Source organism: Balaenoptera physalus (assembly GCF_965194825.1).
Source record: "Balaenoptera physalus genome assembly, chromosome: 10".
NCBI classification, from domain to species: Eukaryota; Metazoa; Chordata; class Mammalia; order Artiodactyla; family Balaenopteridae; genus Balaenoptera; species Balaenoptera physalus.
Window position 1 is genome coordinate 10,301,184 of NC_138889.1, and position 16,937 is coordinate 10,318,120.

The following is a 16,937-nucleotide window of genomic DNA, read 5'->3' on the forward strand; positions in this document are numbered from 1 at the left end:
TCCATCCAAAAACAACAGAATACACTTTCTTCTCAAGTGCTCATGGAACATTCTCCAGAATAGATCATATCTTGGGTCACAAATCAAGCCTTGGTGAATTTAAGAAAATTGAAATTGTATCAAGTATCTTTTCTGACCACAACACTGTGAGACTAGATATCAATTACAGCCAAAAATCTGTAAAAAATACAAACACATGGATGCTAAATGATACACTACTTAATAACCAAGAGACCACTGAAGAAATCAAAGAAGATATCAAGAAATACCTAGAAACAAATGACAATGAAAACACAACGACCCAAAACCTATGGGATTCAGCAAAAGCAGCTCTAAGAGGGAAGTTCATAGCAATACAATACTACCTCACGAAACAAGAAACATCTCAAACAACCTAACCTTACAGCTAAAGCAATTAGAGAAAGAAGAACAAAAAAACCCCAAAGTTAGCAGACGGAAAGAAATCATAAAGGGCAGATGAGAAATAAATGAAAAAGAAATGAAGGAAACGAGAGCAAAGATCAATAAAACTAAAAGCTGGTTCTTTGAGAAGATAAACAAAATTGATAAACCATTAGCCAGACTCATCAAGAAAAAAAGGGAAAAGACTCAAATCAATGGAATCAGAAATGAAAAGGAGAAGTAACAACTGACACTGCAGAAACACAAAGGATCATGAGAGATTACTACAAGCAACTATATGCCAATAAAATGGACAACCTGGAAGAAATGGACACATTCTTAGAAAAGCACAACCTTCTGAGACTGAACCAGGAACAAACAAAATATAAACAGACCAATCACTAGCACTGAAATTGACACTGTGATTAAAAATCTTCCAACAAACAAAAGCCCAGGACCAAATGGTTTCACAGGTGAATTCTATCAAACATTTAGAGAAGAGCTAACACCTATCCTTCTCAAACTCTTCCAAAATATAGCAGAAGGAGGAACACTCCCAAACTCATTCTACGAGGCCACCATCACCCTGATACCAAAACCAGACAAAGATGTCACAAAGAAAGAAAACTACAGGCCCATATCACTGATGAACATAGATGCAAAAATCCTCAACAAAATACTAGCAAACAGAATCCAACAGCACATTGAAAGGATGATACACCATGATCAAGTGGGGTTTATCCCAGGAATGCAAGGATTCTTTAATATACACAAATCAATCAATGTGATACACCATATTAACAAATTGAAGAATAAAAGCCATATGATCTCAATAGATGCAGAAAAAGCTTTCAACAATATTCAACACCCATTTATGATAAAAATTCTCCAGAAAGTAGGCATAGAGGGAACTTACCTCAACATAATAAAGGCCATATATGACAAACCCACAGCCAACATCGTTCTCAATGGTGAAAAACTGAAACCATTTCCACTAAGATCAGGAACAAGACAAGGTTGCCCACTCTCACCACTATTACTCTACATAGTTTTGGAAGTTTTAGCCACAGTAATCAGGGAAGAAAAAGAAATAAAAGGAATCCAAATTGGAAAAGAAGTAAAGCAGTCACTGTTTGCAGATGACATAATACTATACATAGAGAATACTAAAGATGCTACCAGAAAACTTCTAGAAGTAATCAATGAACTTGGTAAAGTAGTAGGATACAAAATTAATGCACAGAAATCTCTTGCATTCTTATACATTAACGCCGAAAAATCTGAAACAGAAATTAAGGGAACACTCCCATTTACCACTGCAACAAAAAGAATAAAATAGCTATGAATAAATCTACCTAAGGAGACAAAACACCTGTATGCAGAAAATTATAAGACACTGATGAAAGAAATTAAAGATGATACAAACAGATGGACAGATATACCATGTTCTTGGATTGGAAGAATCAACATTGTGAAAATGACTATACTACCCAAAGCAATCTACAGATTCAATGCAATCCCTATCAAACTCCCACTGGCATTTTTCACAGAACTAGAACAAAAAATTTCACAATTTGTATGGAAACACAAAAGACCTCTAATAGCCAAAGCAATCTTGAGAAAGAAAAACGGAACTGGAGGAATCAGGCTCCTGGACTTCAAACTATACTACAAAGCTTCAGTAATCAAGACAGTATGGTACTGGCACAAAAACAGAAATGCAGATCAATGGAACAGGATAAAAAGCCCAGAGATAAACCCACGCACATATGGTCACCTTATTTTGGATAAAGTAGGCAAGAATATAAAATGGAGAAAAGACAGCCTCTTCAATAAGTGGTGCTGGGAAAATTGGACAGGTACATGTAAAAGAATGAAATTGGAACACTCCCTAACACCATACACAAAAATAAACTCAAAATGGATTAAAGACCTAAATGTAAGGCCAGACACTACCAAACTCTTAGAGGAAAACATGGCAGAACACTCTATGACATAAATCACAGCAAGATCCTTTTTGACCCACCTCCTAGAGAATTGGAAATAAAAACAAAAATAAACAAATGGACCTAATGAAACTTAAAACCTTTTACACAGCAAAGGAAACCATAAGCAAGATGAAAAGACAACCCTCAGAATGGGAGAAAATATGTGCCAATGAAGCAACTGACAAAGGATTAATCTCCAAAATATACAAGCAGCTCATTCAACTCAATATCAAAAAAAAAACAACCCGATCCAAAAATGGGCCGAAGACCTAAACAGACATTTCTCCAAAGAAGATATACAGATTGCCAACAAACACATGAAAGGATGCTCAACATCACTAATCATTAGAGAAATGCAAATCAAAACTACAATGAGGTATCACCTCACACCAGTCAGAATGGCCATCATCAAAAAATCTACAAACAATAAATGCTGGAGAGGGTGTGGAGAAAAGGGAACCCTCTTGCACTGTTGGTGGGAACGTAAATTGATACGGCCAGTATGGAGAACTGTAAGGAGGTTCCTTAAAAAACTAAAAATAGAACTACCATATGACCCAGCAATCCCACTACTGGGCATATACCCTGAGAAAACCATAATTCAAAAAGAGTCATGTACCATAATGTTCACTGCAGCTCTATTTACAATAGCCAGGACGTGGAAGCAACCTAAGTGTCCACTGACAGATGAATGGATAAAGAAGATGTGGCACATACCTACAATGGAATATTACTCAACCATAAAAAGAAACGAAATTGAGTTATCTGTAGTGAGGTGGACGGACCTAGACACTGTCATACAGAGGGAAGTAAATCACAGAGAAAAACAAATACTGTATGCTAACACATAGATATGGAATCTAAAAAAAAAAAAAAGGTTCTGAAGAACCTAAGAGCAGGACAGGAATAAAGACACAGACGTAGAGAACGGACTTGAGGACACAGGGAGGGGGAAGGGTGAGCTGGGATGAAGTGACAGAGGGGCATGGACTTATATATAGTACCAAATGTAAAATACATAGCTAGTAGGAAGCAGCTGTACCACATGGGGAGATCAGCTGGGTGCCTTCTGACCACCTAGAGGGGTGGGATAGGAAAGGTGCGAGGGAGACGCAAGAGGGCTGGGATACGGGGATATATGTATACGTATAGCTGATTCACTTTGTTATATAGCAGAAACTAACACAACATTGTAAAGCAATTATACTCCATAAAGACGTTAAAAAAAAAAAAAAAGGTGATCATCTGCAATCCAGGATGAGAGCTCTTATCAGACACCAAATCTGCAGGTGCCTTGCTCTTGGACTACCCAGCTTCCAGAACAGTGAGAAATAAATATTTGTCATTTAAGGAAAAAAAAAAGACATATAACTGATTTACTGATAAATTTCTTAATTCTCTTTTAATCCCTAAGTTTCTTCTCTGTCTGCTCACATTTTTCTGTCTGCAGTGTTTTTATTGAAAAAAAAAAAAACTTGATCATTTGTCCTGTATAGTTTCCAATTCAGGATTTTGCTGATGAGTTTCATTACTACTTTACTCTTGTCTTCTGTATTTCCTGTGAAGTGATGGTTGGATCATATGAGGTTTTCTTGGTGCAACTGCTTCATAGGGGTTGTGGTGTTCTTCCAACAGAAAGTACACTATCTGCTTTTATGATGTAGGCAGAAATTGGTTGGTATTGACTTGATCCGTTAATGCATTAGGAGTTGCAAAATGATAAATTTCAATTCTGCTGTTCTATCTTAGTTTATTAGCTGGACTACTTTTACAAAGAAAAATTTCCCCTCATCAATTTTTTGGTTCCAACAATAGAGTTCATATAGGAAGATGGGATAAATGCTTGATTGATTCTCTTGTTTAAAATTAAGTTTCAAAATAATGAGTTCCTTAGCATCCTGCAGCAGTTACCAGTTAGAGTTGTTATTTATCTCAGTTTGTTAAAAAAAAAAAACTACCCCATTCTCACCCCTACAAACTCAATAGGTTAAAAGAATAAAGCACTTCTGATTCTCGCCAAGATGGAGGAAAACAAAACAAAACAAAACAAAAAAAACCTGGACCTGTCCTTGAAAAAGCTGGCACCTCCTCAGAAAATCTAAATTACTCAGTATCCTCAAAAGTGCCAAACTAGGGCTTCCCTGGTGGCGCAGTGGTTGAGAATCCGCCTGCCAACGCAGGGGACACGGGTTCGAGCCCTGGTCTGGGAAGATCCCACATGCCGCGGAGCAACTAGGCCCGTGAGCCACAACTGCTGAGCCTGCGCGTCTGGAGCCTGTGCTCCGCAACAAGAGAGGCCGCGATAATGAGAGGCCCGCGCACCGCGATGAAGAGTGGCCCCCGCTCACCACAACTAGAGAGGGCCCTCACACAGAAACGAAGACCCAACACAGCCAAAAATAAATAAATATTTTTTTTTAAAAAGTGCCAAACTAGCAAGTTAAACCGGATGTATGATTGATTGTGTAACTATATCTGACAACCAAAGGCTCCTAGACTGCATTAACAATGACCAAAGAAACCTATTTGTTAGAAACAAGATAAAAAAAGGAATAAAATTATAAACTTAATTGGAAAACTACTTTAACTGGCCTGTTTAACAAATAGAAGAAGGGGCAGAGAACTCTACCAAAAGCACTGACTCTGAAGAGACCAAATTATGAAGGTCATCACTTGGACTGCAATCTTTCCTTCTATGTTCTCTGGATTAGGGGAAGGAAAGTAAGGGGAATGACTACCAATAGTAACAGCTGCAGTAAAGCAACACCAAAAGCCAGCTTAACATCTAGGGAGTGTTTCACCTCTTCCTCATGCTAAACAGTAAAATATGTGGTTAGGAATGAATTATAAAAATTATCCTTGAAAATATAGTCTTTACCACATTGCTACAACCTTTGCCGTGTTATAGAAACCGGCCTACATTGCACTGGCTGAGACATTTTTCTCAGGTTACTTGCCTTTAAAATACATTGCATAATATACAGAGTGTAATGAGTCTGTCAAAGGCCAATGTTCAAAAGACTACTTTTATTGATACTTATAAAGTTTCCAGAAATTCTTCAAGGAATAGCTTGTGCAATTAACATACTGTTTCCTAATAGTCAATCATGTTGAAATTTCCTTTCAGCTGGTAAGGGAGGTTTCTTAATCATTTGAATATCTTCTAATCTCAAGGTAGACTGGAATACTCACTTCGCCTATGGTTAACTCTACCATGAACAATAAATCAAGGTTTTTAAAAATTTTGTTATCGGTTTGATAACCTGCATTTTTTAAGGAATTTGCCCATGTCATCTAAATTGTGAAATCACTGACATAAAGTTGCACATAATACACTCTTATTTTTCTTTTAATGTCTGTAGCATTCTGCTTTTGAGCTAGAAATGTTACTAAAAAAGGAGCTGGTCCATCTGTTAGGGCTAATATTTCTCTTAGCTGATAAACAGAATGAGCTGATTTGGAGAGACAAGTTTCCCATTACTTCAATATTCATCCATTTAAATAAAAATGGTGAACCCAAATGAAATTATTAATTGGCTAATTAATTACATAATATGCTAGGAAAATATAAACCAAGCAAATGCTCTGAGAAGCAGCAATTGTTATAATATTAATAATGGATGAAATAAGATTAATAGCATATATTTTATCAATAGATATTAATAAAAAGTACAATCTGACAAGAAGACATAACAGTCTTGGAGATTTATACACCTAGAAACATAGTTTCAAAATATATTTTAAAAAACACATTAAAATTACAAGAAAAAATGAATAATAATTCCAGAGGTTGGAAACTACTAAATCATGTAAACAAAAAATATGTAAGGCTGTAGGGAATTTGAATGACACTGTTAACCAGCTTAAATTAATTAATATAAACAACTGTGTACTCCCCAAAACAAAAAGGGATGTTCTTTTCAAATACCCATATGTTTTTCCCAAAAATTGTTCATGTACTATGTCAGAGAGAAAATTTCAATAAATTCTAAATGGCAGAATTTATGCTGTATCATTAGAAATTAGTGAAAAAAATAGGCAAAACACATCACCCACTGAGAAATTTAAACATTTCTTTTAACTAACTTCTTGGTTTAAGAAGGACTCAAATGTAAACTTTAAACATATTTAGAAAATAGCACTTAGAGTAACTATGTGTCAAAAATTTGCAGAGAGTTGGCAAAGCAGCAAGAAGAAAATCATAACCATAAGTTTCTATATTTGAAAATAAAAAGAAGAAATATATATGAATTAAGAACCCAAGAAAAGACACCAAAAAGGGAAAAATAGAGAGAATCAAAAGAGTAGATATCTCTCCCACTCCAGCACAACCCCAAAAGAAAACTATGGGCATAATCAATTTTAAAAAGCTCTTTCTTTAAAAACAACAATAGCATAGAGACAAATATAAGGCAAGTTTAAACAAGATGAAAAAGGAAACACACATTCATACACAGCAATAGGAACTGTGAAAAAAAGCAAACTATAAAGAGATTACATTTTTAAGAAAATTATGTGAAATTTACTCAAGTAAATTTTAAAATCTAGGGAAATGGATAATGTTCTAGGAAAATATAAATAAACTAATCAATTTTTAATGTGGAAAACATGATTATGAAAATAATAAAACAAATTGCAAAGTCAGTCAGAGTCTCCCTTAAAAGCAAAAGATTTTATGGAGAAGATCTACCAGACCATCAAAATTATTCCTACACTGCACATAATAGACCAGGAACTTAAAAAGTATTTGCTGAATGAATAAAAGTTTTATGAAAAGATGACTACCATTCCTATTGTTTTGATAGCACTAACGTAATCCTACTATCACAACTAGACAAAATTACCACATATCTAATAAGGAGGAAACTGTAAATTAATCTCAACCTGATCATAGGCTTAAATTCTAAATAAAATATTGGAAAATCAAATTAAGGAAAAGTATTAAAATAAGTATACATTATGTATATACAATAAGTATACAAGTCACCTTCCTATCTTCCAGAAAGTTTTAGAAAGCCTTAGAGCTTGGGACAGGGAAGCTCTTAAAATGTTTACACAGATTTCCGGTATTCGTATGCCACCCTACACACACACGGGGCTATTACTACAGAGAATAAACAAGTGAAACATGGCTTAAACATACTGAAGCTCTTAGAAGCAGTACAGCTTCCAAAAAAGACAGCAGTAGTTTATTGTAGGGGTCACCAAAAGGATGATGCAGAGGTAATAAACGGAAACAACGAGGTGGATGCAACCGCCAAAAGGGCAGCCCCAGACCAGTAACTTGGCAGCCACCCATCATACCTCGAAGCCAGATCCATCCAATTATTCCCCAATCTACATAAAAGAAGAATTAGACAAAGCCCAAAAATGGAACTTCAGTAAATATCTAGGAGGCCGTGGGTGGCTAGTTAATAAACATGGACAATACCTCTTTCCCCAAACTGCAGCTTGTCAAGCCATCAGGGAGGCTCATGAAGGGCCTCAATATGGGAGGGAAGCCCTATATAATTGGTTAGTTGAGTTGAGGTCATGGTAACTCCTGGCATGAAAAGTATAATCAGTCGGACAGTCGAGACCTGCCCCATCTGCACAGAGAACAGCCCCAGCACCAGAACCCCCAGGCCCCCAGATAAGGCCCATTCAGACCAGAGGAACATACCCTGGAGAAGACTGGCAGATTGATTTTACTGTCATGCCGAGAATACTGGGCAATTTCAGGTATCTCTTGGTGCTAGTGGACACATTTTCTGGGTGGAGAGAAGTATTCCCTGCTAGATCTGAAATGGCAGCTGAAGTGGCTAAGGCATTACTAAAAGAAATAATCCCCAGGTTTGGGCTCCCAGGATCCCTACAAAGCAATAATGGTCCAGCATTTGTGCCTCAAGTAACAAATGGGATAACGAGTTCCCTGGGCATAAAGTGGACCTTGCACTTAACCTGGAGACCCCAATCATCAGGAAAAGTAGAGAGATCCAATCAGGCCTTGAAATGGGCCTTAGCAAAGCCATGTCAGGAAATTCAAAAATACTGTATTAACTTGCTTTCAGTGGTCCCGCTTTGCCTGGGGTTAAGTGTGTTCAAACTCATGTATGATAGACCCATTCCACAAGTCCCAGAGAAGGGACACCTTAAAGTCCCTTGAAATGGAACAACTCAAGTGTGCCTCCAGGTAGGAGAAACCAGGAAAGCTCTTCCAGAATATGGTCACCAGGTACTGCCCCTACCTGACCTGACTCTGCACCCCTTCCTGCCAGGAGACTGGGTGCACCTAACAACCTGGAAAACAGGAGCCTGCAAGACCAGCTCGCTCCTAAGTGGGACGGACCCCACTCAGTGATCCTAACCACCTATTCTGGCCTGAAGTTGCAGGGGTCACTCCATGGGTACATCAACTCTATGGAAGAGGCCCCCAAGCCCCAACCTCCAGAGAGACAATCTGGGGCAACAGCCGCCCTTGACTACTTGTGTGACCCTCCCTCTAACCTGAAGCTTCTCTTCCGAAAAACAGCAATGTGTGACCAGGGATATTCAGGCCAAGGCAGTGAGCCTCACCATCAGGGACCATTTTTACCTACAGGCCGAAGACCAAGATACCTTCATTTTTAGGAAAAATCTGATATAAGACCGTTATTCTCTTTTTTTTTTTTTTTTTTTTTAGAAATTAAAAAAAAAACTTTAAATAGGAAAAATAGATCTTCTTTGATATATCTAGAGAAAGTGGACTCTCCCTATCCTTTACCTAATCATTTTCAGGAAGTTTTAGAAACTGAATGGGGAAAGGGGGAAGGCATTAGTAAGAGAAGACTAGTTTTATCTAGTTATCAAAGCCTGTTCCTTCTGTCCCTCTGCTGCTTTCTTTTATTGAAGGTATTTCTTGTTTCCAGGGAAGCAAGGACCATTATTCTCTTGCTAATATTTGGGCCATGCATCCTAAATTGTCCGGCGTCCTTTGTCTCCAAAAGGATAAACAAGTGGTGGTCATTGCGGGAGACGAACAGTCAGGGCCGAGGCCTGGTGACCATCACACGCATCTAAAGGCAGCAGCTGGGGAGCAGCTCTGCTTCTCTCCCAAGGTCATGATGACACCCACACTCAGCAGGAGGCAGTCACAGCAGACGGACCTCCACGCCCAGCCCCCCTCAAGAACGAGGAGCGGGACAAAAGGCAGAGGAGGGGTTTGTCACCAACAAAGCCCATTAACAATTGCCAGGGAATAAAAATAGAATCTGGGTAATAAAATTAGGTCTAACCTTTTTTTCTTTTCCCCTGTGCTCAGTCTAGTTCCACTTGCTCATAGGGTGCCGCGTTCGGAGGCCTCGTCCCCTGCACTTCTGACCAGACTTTCTCGCGGGAAACGCCGACGCCGACACCTCAGCACGAGAAGCTGTGCGCAAAAGCGCTGCCCACGACACCCAATTCAAGATGGCGGCGGTGGGCCGTGCGCAGAGACGCTGCGCCAGGCACGCTGCGTGAGCCGCAGAGCTGCGCCAGCCCCGCGAGAACTCCGTGCCCCCGACGCTGTCCACACGCTATCAAGCAGCCCCGCCCCCGCCGTCCGCCTGTCCCGGAAGCCTGTGCTCCAGAGTAGGGGCACGCACCTCTCCGTTCTCTGATCAAAGGGTAAAACCATCCTTTGCTTCTGAACTGAACTCGGTCTTATTCTACTGGCGTGAGTGACACCAGGCAGGCGGACACTTCTTGGGGACAGACTCTGGAAGGTTAGTAGCACTATATCCAAAAATATTATCCTTTAAACATGTAATAACATAAAAACTCTATTAAGGTAATTTACGTTCTTTTTTTTTTTGGTACAAATCTTTAAAATTCATAATGCATTTTATACTTACAGCACATCTCAAAACAAACTAGCCACATTTCAAATGCTCAGTGGCCACATGTGGCTTGTGGCTACAATATCGGCCAGTGCAGGTCCAGAATATAATTTTTTTTTAACTATGAATTATGTGTCAAATCTAGTTGCCCAGTTTTAAAGGAAACCATTAACACAGAAGTGGAAGAAAAAGCACTGAATCACGAGTCAAAATATTTAGTTTCAACACCAGCCCTAAGACTTAGTGTAACATTTGACTCATCACAATCTCTCTGGGCTTCATGTTTTATTCTGTAAAAAATAGTAAGTACTTCAAAGGATTGTCATGCAAATTAAATGATACTAAGTGTGACCACAGTTTGTGAATTTTAAGGTATGTAAAAACGTTTCTAGTATTATAATTCCTATTTTAGAGGCTGATGATCTTACAGATTAATGCACAGATCAGACACTAGGGTTCTTAAAAAATGTGAGTGGACAGTGCACATCTGAATCTAATACAGATGCCCATGGCCTCTTCCCTCCACTCCTGTGACTCAGAGGCCTGCACACATCAGAACCTCTAGCTGGAGGGACAGTCAGGAGTTGACTTTACGACATGCTTGTTTTAATTTTTTTTTAAATTTATTTGTTTATTTATTTTTGGCTGTGTTGGGTCCTCGTTTCTGTGCGAGGGCTTTCTCCAGTTGTGGCAAGCGGGGGCCACTCTTCCTCGCGGTGCGCGGGCCTCTCATTGCCGTGGCCTCTCCTGTTGCGGAGCACAGGCTTCAGACGCGCAGGCTAAGTAGTTGTGGCGCACGGGCCTAGTTGCTCCGCGGCATGTGGGATCTTCCCAGACCAGGGCTCAAACCCATGTCCTCTGCATTAGCAGGCAGATTCTCAACCACTGCGCCACCAGGGAAGCCCGAGATGCTTGTTTTAATACCTATGCAATATGAGCATTGTAACTGTGTAACTCACCTTCCTCCTCGGAAACTCGAGCTGAGTGTCTCTTCTTCTATTCTCGTCTTGTTAGGAGTAAAGATGGGTTAATTGTATTTTTCATCCATAAGTGTCTAAACAACTACAACTAACAAGAAGCAGGTTTAAATGAATCTGGGATTTATATTCTCAGTTCATGTATTCTGTATGTGGAAATGTAAACTTGAGACCAGTAGTTCCCAAGGGTTCCTTATCTCTGAGGTTCAGCAGCCTGTGTATTTGTAAGACCTGTCCCTGAGCTGGCCTGTCATACTCTTTATACATAAGTAAACATAGCCATTCAGTGTGGTCATGTATCCAGAGTAATACGGTTTGTATAGCCCAATATTAGGAATATATTTTTTGTTTATTTGTTTTTTGATTTTTAGGTTTTTTTGTTTTTTTAACATCTTTATTGGCGTATAATTGCTTTACATTGTTGTGTTAGTTGCTTCTGTATAACAAAGTAAATCAGCTATACATATACATATATCCCCATATCCCTCCCTCTTGGTCTCCCTCCCACCCTCCCTATCCCACCCCTCTAGGTGGTCACAAAGCACCCAGCTGATCTCCCTGTGCGATGCAGCTGCTTCCCACTAGCTATAGTGTATATATGTAAATGCCACTCTCTCACTTCCTCCCAGCTTACCGTTCCCCCTCCCCGTGTCCTCAAGTCCATTCTCTAAGTCCGCATCTTTATTCCTGTCCTGCCCCTAGATTTCTTCAGAACCATTTTCTCTCTTTAGATTCCACATATATGTGTTAGCATACGGTATTTGTTTTCTCTTTCTGACTTACTTCATTCTGTATGACAGACTCTAGGTCCATTCACCTCACTACAAATAGCTTAATTTAGGAATATGTTTAGAACATAACTTTAAAGATATGCAACAGATGAGAAAAAGGATACAGTTTTCTCAAAGAAAGTATTTAAACTCTGGATGTAGATTTCCAGTTATATATGTTTAAGTGACAAATGATGGAACCTTATTTATGTATTTTTTAAGTATATTTAGACCATCTACCATAGATGAGCACACTGAAAGAAGATTCACTGCTAGTCCCTTCACAACCTTGCAGTCTGGTAAGGCAGAGTATTGGCCAACTCATGCCTCATCCTGACTATTGTTGAATGAATGAAGCACCATATACAGTGCTCTATGTAATAAGCAGTAGGGACTGCTTGAGCTCAGAGGTAGAACAGATTACTACTGTCTCTAATGATAAAGATAGTCTTCATGAAAAGTAGATTAAACTGTGGTTTCATAAGTAGGGGGAATTCACTTAAGCTAAGAGGATGCAAAGGGATGTTCAAAATGTTGATAAGGTCATAAGCAAAAACAAACAAACAAAACTAAGCAAGAAACATGAGGAATATGTGAACAGCTTTGGAAATGACTGAACATTTCTTAAATAAAAGGTGAGTCAATGTTTCTAGTTTCTCATTATGGATCAAATAGCGTCAGGGGGGACTCTGAGTCCAGCCATCTGGTCCCTGGTGACGGCTCTCTAGGGTGTCAGGCAGAACGCACCCGGTAATCTTTGGATGAGCCACTTAGTGCCACTCTTAACCAACACGTGGGCTTGAAATCTCCAGATTTTCAGTGGCAAATGATTGGATTCATGTCTGGCTGTGGCGGAAATGGTGACGTTATTTCAGACTATATTACAATTACGAAGTGTCTACTGTGTTTAACACAGTTTAGTTGGGGCATTCACGTTTGGAAAGAACCAGAGGATTCATACACTGTTCCCACGCAACCCTGCTCTCACTATCGTAAGTACTAGATACAACCCACCAGGGAGAGTCCCTGCTCCGCACACAGGCCTGGCAGTGCCCACCAGGCACCTTGGCCTTGCTGCTGCTCCAGCAGACTCTGCTGCTTTAGCCCTAAGGGAGGCAAGGTCGGTGGAGTGAAGACATGTTCTTACACTTCGTCTGCATGTTTGTTTAACTTCCCTAGATGTACAAATGCTAAGCGACTTCTACTAAACAGCAGTTTCTACTAAAATTAAATTTGTGTTTTCAGATCCCTCAAATACGATGAAAATGCAAAGGGAGATGGCCCAGAGGCCAATCTCAGTGAGAGCTTCACACTGTCCTCAGGTTTGTACCTCTCTGAGAGTAGATGGGGCTTATTTGACTGAGTCAAACTCATGAAATCAAGTTCCTGCTTTCTTTGCATTTGAATTCTTCAAGAATTCCTGGTCTTGAATGAAAACAGAAATATGATGATTCCCCGCATTGTATCATCTGATATACTGTCCTGCCCACAGACACACCCACCAACACACACACACACACACAGAAGAGAGAAGAAAAGGTAAAAGGAATTGATATTTTTTGATACTAATCCAGATATTTTGTAAACATTATCCCATTTGCTAGCAGTAATTACTCAATGAGGTAAACATTTGACTCTATTTTACTGTTGAGACTACTGGAGTTCAGAGTGCTTGTGATATTTGCTCAAAGCCACACAGCAGGGAAGTAGCAGAGCCAAGAAGTAAATCCAGGAATGCCTGACACCTATGCTTTGCTGCCCCAGGAAGAGGGTGAGCAGGAATATGGCTACTTATATTTAGAGAGAGATCAAGAGAATTTTTTGTGTCCTCCTAGGTAATTTAGCACACATCACTAAATTTGGAGAGCAAACACAGATTTGAGGCAAAGACTGTACTCAGTAATAAAGCCAGTGCATTTGGCTAGAAAAAAATCTGCTAATCTTTTTATCACTGACCTCTCCAAAAAATAATGCACAAGTCTCAAAATTTTGTATAGTTATTCAGGTGATTCATGTAATGAAGCCTCAGAAGTCAAAGGGTCCCTAGATTTAGGATTCCTGGACTAGCGGGGTTCTTGTACCTCATCTCAAAGAAACTAAGCACAGTGGAGAGGGAATAAGAGGGTAAGGAACACATCCAAAGGCGAAGTATCACAGCACTCCCAGGCTGTCAGTTGCTCTCATGGGAAGAGATTCTTAACTATTAGTGTGCTTAGAGATCATTCAGGTCACCAGCTAAAAGTGGATCCCACCACCCCAAATTTCTGATTCTGTAAATCTGAGGTTGGGAAAAGGAAACTTTGATTTCAATAAGCATTCCAGAGAGGTACATAATCAAGAAATCCTGGGCTAGAATGTAGCAAAATGCCATCCTGCACATCAGAGACTCTGTCCTAAGTGTTACACACTCACCAGAGTGGCCTGGCAAAAATGAAACAGATAGACAACATTAAGTGCTAGCAAGGATGTGGGGCGATTATAACCTTCCCATACTGCTGTTGCGTGTGTGAAATTGGTACAGCCACTATGAATAATCATTTGATGGTATCCCAAACTTCGATGTGAATATGGATAATCTATGACTAAAGAATTCCCTCCTAGGTGAAAGACCAACAAAATTGTTTATGTATATGACTTCTTTTCTATAAAATTTAAAATCAGACAAAATCAATCTATAGCTTTTGAAATCATATAGTCAAAGTTTCTGTACATGAATGTCATGAGGGTGACTTCTAGTTAATATTAATATTACCTTCTGTTAATATTCTGTTTTTTATTTGAGTGCTGGTTACACAAGTGTATTCTTTTTGTGAACATTCAGAAAGCTATACACTTGCCATTTGTGAACTTCGTTGTGTGCACCTTATATTTCAAAACAGTTTATTCAAACTTTCTTCCAAAATAAAAATATATATATTTAAACAAAATAAAATGGACAAGGAGAGTGCAAGGAAGAAACTGTAGCCAAATTTTACTTATAAAAGCAGATTCAAAATAATTAATGATTATTAATTAACAATAATGATTATTAATTAATAATTAATAATGATTTCTAAAATAATTAGAAAATGCATTTCAGCAGTTTATTAAAACAAACACAGCATACTTAAATAGGAATTTTCCCAGGTATGCAAAGTGTTTAGCAATGAGCTACAAGGGAGAAAAGTTTGGGGAAATTTGTACAAGAACATCAGATGTCAGCAAATTTAATTTAAAACAAATAGGACATAATGTTAAGATTTTATAAGATTAGACAATGAGTACACAGGTGGTTATCATTGTTTTGTATTTTTTTGTTTGAAATATTGTACAATACAAAAAAACTCACAAATTATAATTATATATCAGAAACATTCTATTATTGGAATAGAGGGGAAAAAAATCAACTGATATTTCAATAGGCGTATAAAAATACACAGTAAAATTAAACATTTATTTTGGTAAATATACTCTAGATTTTTTTTTTTAACTCTTATTGGAGTATGGTTGCTTTACAATGTTGTGTTAGTTTCTGCTGTACAGCAAAGTGAATCAGCTATACGTATACATATATCCTCTCTTTTTTGGATTTCCTTCCCATTTAGGTCACCACAGAGCACTGAGTAGAGTTCCCTGTGCTATACAGTAGGTTCTCATTAGTTCTCTATTTTATACATAGTATCAATTGGTAAATATACTCTATAAATTAGATATACAAGGAGAGGTCCTTGAATTTGATGAGCAAATATTCTGAACTTTACAGTGTATATAATATCATTTAGGTTGTTTCCATGCCTCCCTGTCCCCACGCAGGGATAGCCTTCCCTGTTATCAACATCCCCTACCAAAGTGGTACATTAGTTACAATTATGAACCTACCATGACATTATTATCATCCAAAGCCCATGGTTTACATTAGGGTTCACTCTTGGCTTATGTCTCATATATTTTCACTTTAGACAGTTTTTAATGTTAGTTTTGACTTCACAATTGGTTGAGGGATTATCTGGGAGGGAGTCTCTTAATTACCAAGCAGCTATGGATTTTAAGTCACCATTTTTCTAATGTTTTTCTTGGTTAAAAATGAGTTATAGGGACTTCCCTGGTGGTCCAGTGGGTAAGACTCCGTGCTCCCAATGCAGCGGGCCTGGGTTCGATCCCTGGTCAGGGAACTAGATCCCGCATGCATGCCGCAACTAAGAAGTCCACATGCTGCAACTAAAAGATCCCATGTGCTGCAATTAAGACCTAGTGCAGCCAAAATAAATAAATAAAATTTTTTTATGAGTTATAATAGGGATATAGCCTGAAAAAAATTAATTTTTAAATTTGTTAAGGTTTTCTTTGTGCCCAAGCACATGATTAATTAAGAATCTTACATGAACAAATAAAGTAAATTTCTTATACAAGGAATGGATTCATATATGACATAAAGTTATGTAAACCAGTTTGTTTATTGATTTGCTCAATTCAATGCTTTGATCTGCTAGAATATGTCTGATTTTAAAATAAATGTGTTGACACCTCTCTCTATGGCTGTAGTTTGTATAGATCATCTCTTTCACTTTATTTCTGTTTTGGTTATAATTTGTATATATAAAGTCTTCTGATTTTGGTATGTCAATTTTATATCCAAGTCACCTCCTGAACTCTCTTTTATTTTGTCCTAGGTTGTCAAGTTATGTTTCATAGGTTCTTATCATAGATATAGTCTTAGCTCTTTATTTATAATTATCATGCCTCTGCTTGTTTCTGCTTGGTACTTTGGTTTGGCAAAGACCTGTATTACATGGTTAAATAGTAGTAGCAATAGCAAGTTTCTTTGCCCTTTTCCCAACTTCATTGGAACAGTGTTCCTCCATCAAATATTATATACTTTATCTTGTAATGGAAGTGACTATTGATCCTTTTCTCACCGATTTTTAAAATCAGATTAGATGTTCAATTTTGTCAAATGTCTTTTTGATATCAATAGAGAAGATGTAA